Source organism: Pongo abelii, chromosome 11 (assembly GCF_028885655.2).
Source record: "Pongo abelii isolate AG06213 chromosome 11, NHGRI_mPonAbe1-v2.0_pri, whole genome shotgun sequence".
NCBI classification, from domain to species: domain Eukaryota; kingdom Metazoa; phylum Chordata; class Mammalia; order Primates; family Hominidae; genus Pongo; species Pongo abelii.
In genome coordinates, this window is record NC_071996.2 from 17,931,514 (window position 1) to 17,933,669 (window position 2,156).

The 2,156-nt window shown below is 45.7% G+C and overlaps 1 pseudogene; it reads left to right on the forward strand.

The window, feature by feature from the left end:
- Positions 1–1,410: 1,410 nt before the first annotated feature.
- On the forward strand, positions 1,411–1,863 carry LOC100439973 (large ribosomal subunit protein eL22-like; annotated as a pseudogene).
- The last annotated feature ends 293 nt before the right edge of the window (positions 1,864–2,156 follow it).

Consider the following 2,156-nt stretch of genomic DNA (forward strand, 5'->3'; position numbering starts at 1 on the left):
ATTTTTGGTAGACACAAGGCTTCACCATGTTGGCCAGGCTGGTCTCGAACTCCTGACCTGAAGTGATCCACCCGCCTTGGCCTCCCAAAGTGCTGGGATTACAAGATGAGCCACCGCACCCGGCCAATATTATTATTATTTATTTATTTTGAGACAGTCTTGCTCTGTCACCCAGGCTGCAGTGCAGCGGTGCAATCTCAGCTCACAGCAACCTCCGTTTCCTGGGTTTAAGCAATTCTCATGCCTCAGCCTCCTGAGTAGCTGGGATTACAGGTGTGTGCCACCGCACCTGGCTAATTTTTGTATTTTTTTGTATTATTATTATTATTATTATTTTTAGTAGAGATGCGGTTTCACCATGTTGGCCAGGTTGGTCTCAAACTCCTGATTTCAGGTGATCTGCCCACCTCGGCCTTCTGAAGTGCTGGGATTACAGGTGTGAGCCACCATGCCCAGCCATAACTCTTAGTATTAAACCTCTACCCTCACGCTACACTTGGCTTCTCCCTGTACCAAGCAGACCTCCCCATCTTCCTACAGCTTCTCCTACCTGGGAGGATTCAGGGCCACATGTAAGAAAGGGGGCGGAGCCGGGCTTGGTGGCTCACGCCTGTAATCCCAGCACTCTGGGAGGCCGAGGCGGGCGGATCGTGAGGTCAGGAGATCGACACCATCCTGGCTAACACGGTGAAAACCCGTCTCTAATAAAAATACAAAAAATTAGCCGGGCGTGGTGGCGTGCGCCTGTAGTCCCAGCTACTCGGGAGGTTGAGGCTGGAGAATGGCGTGAATCCAGGAAGCGGAGCTTGCAGTGAGCCGAGATTGCACCACTGCACTCCAGCCTGGGCCACAGAGCGAGGCTCTGTCTAAAAAAAAAAAAGAAGAAAAGGGGCCGATTAAAGGGGTATGTCTATTGCACAGTTCATAATTCCCAAGGTACAGAACCACCTTAAGTGCCCATTCACCAATGAGTAGATAAAATGTGGTATATATACACCATGGACTAATACTCAGCCATACAAAGGAACAAAATAATGTCTTTTGAAGCAACTGGGATGGAGTTGGAGACCATTATTCTAAGTGAAGTAACTCAGGAATGGAAAACCAAATACCATATGTTCTTACTTACAAGTGAGAGCTGAGCTATGAGGACACAGAGACATACAGAGTGATATAACGGACCCTGGAAACTCAGAAGGGGGAGGATGGACGGGGAGTGTGGGATAAAAAGCTACATATTGGGTACGATGAACATTACTTGGGTGGTGTGTGCACTAAAATCTCAGAATTCACCATTATACAATTCATTCACATAACCAAATATAACTTGTACCCCCGAAGCTACTGAAACTTTATAAAATTAATAACAATTTAAAAAGAAACAGCTCTCTTTCTGCCTCCACTGCCGCCATGGTGCCCGGGAAAAAGCTCGTGGTGAATGCGGGCAAAAAAAAAGAAGCAGGTTCTGAAGTTCACTCTTGATTGCACCCACCCCGTGGAAGATGGAATCATGGACGCTGCCAATTTTGAGCAGTTTTTGCAAGAGAAGATCAAAGTGAACTGAGAAGCTGGGAAACTTGGTGGAGGGGTGGTGACCATCGAAAGGAGCAAGAGCAAGATAACCGTGACATCTGAGGTGCCTTTTTCCAAAAGGTATTTGAAATATCACACCAAAAATTTTTGAAGAAGAATAATCTACCTGATTGGTTTGCATAGCTGCTAACAGCAAAGAGAGTTATGAATTATGTTACTTCCACTTCCAAATTAACCAGGATGAGGAAGAGGAGGAAGATGAGGATTAAATTTCATTTATCTGGAATATTTTGTATGAGTTCTTGAATAAAACTTGCAAACCAAAAAAAAAAAAAAGTAACAAAAAACGACTTTTTCTTTTTTTGAGACGGGTCTCACTCTGTCACACAGGCTGGCATGCAGTGGTGTAATCACAGTTTGCTGCAGCCTCGACTTCCTGAGCTCGTCATCCTTCCACCTCAGCCTCCTGAGTAGCTGGGACTACAGGTGTGTGCCACCACACCCAGCTAATTTTTAAATTTTTTTGTAGAGCCAGGGTATTGCTATGTTTTCCAGGCTGGTCTTGAACTCCTGAACACAAACCATCCTCCCACCTCAGCCTCCTAAAGTGCTAGGATTACAGG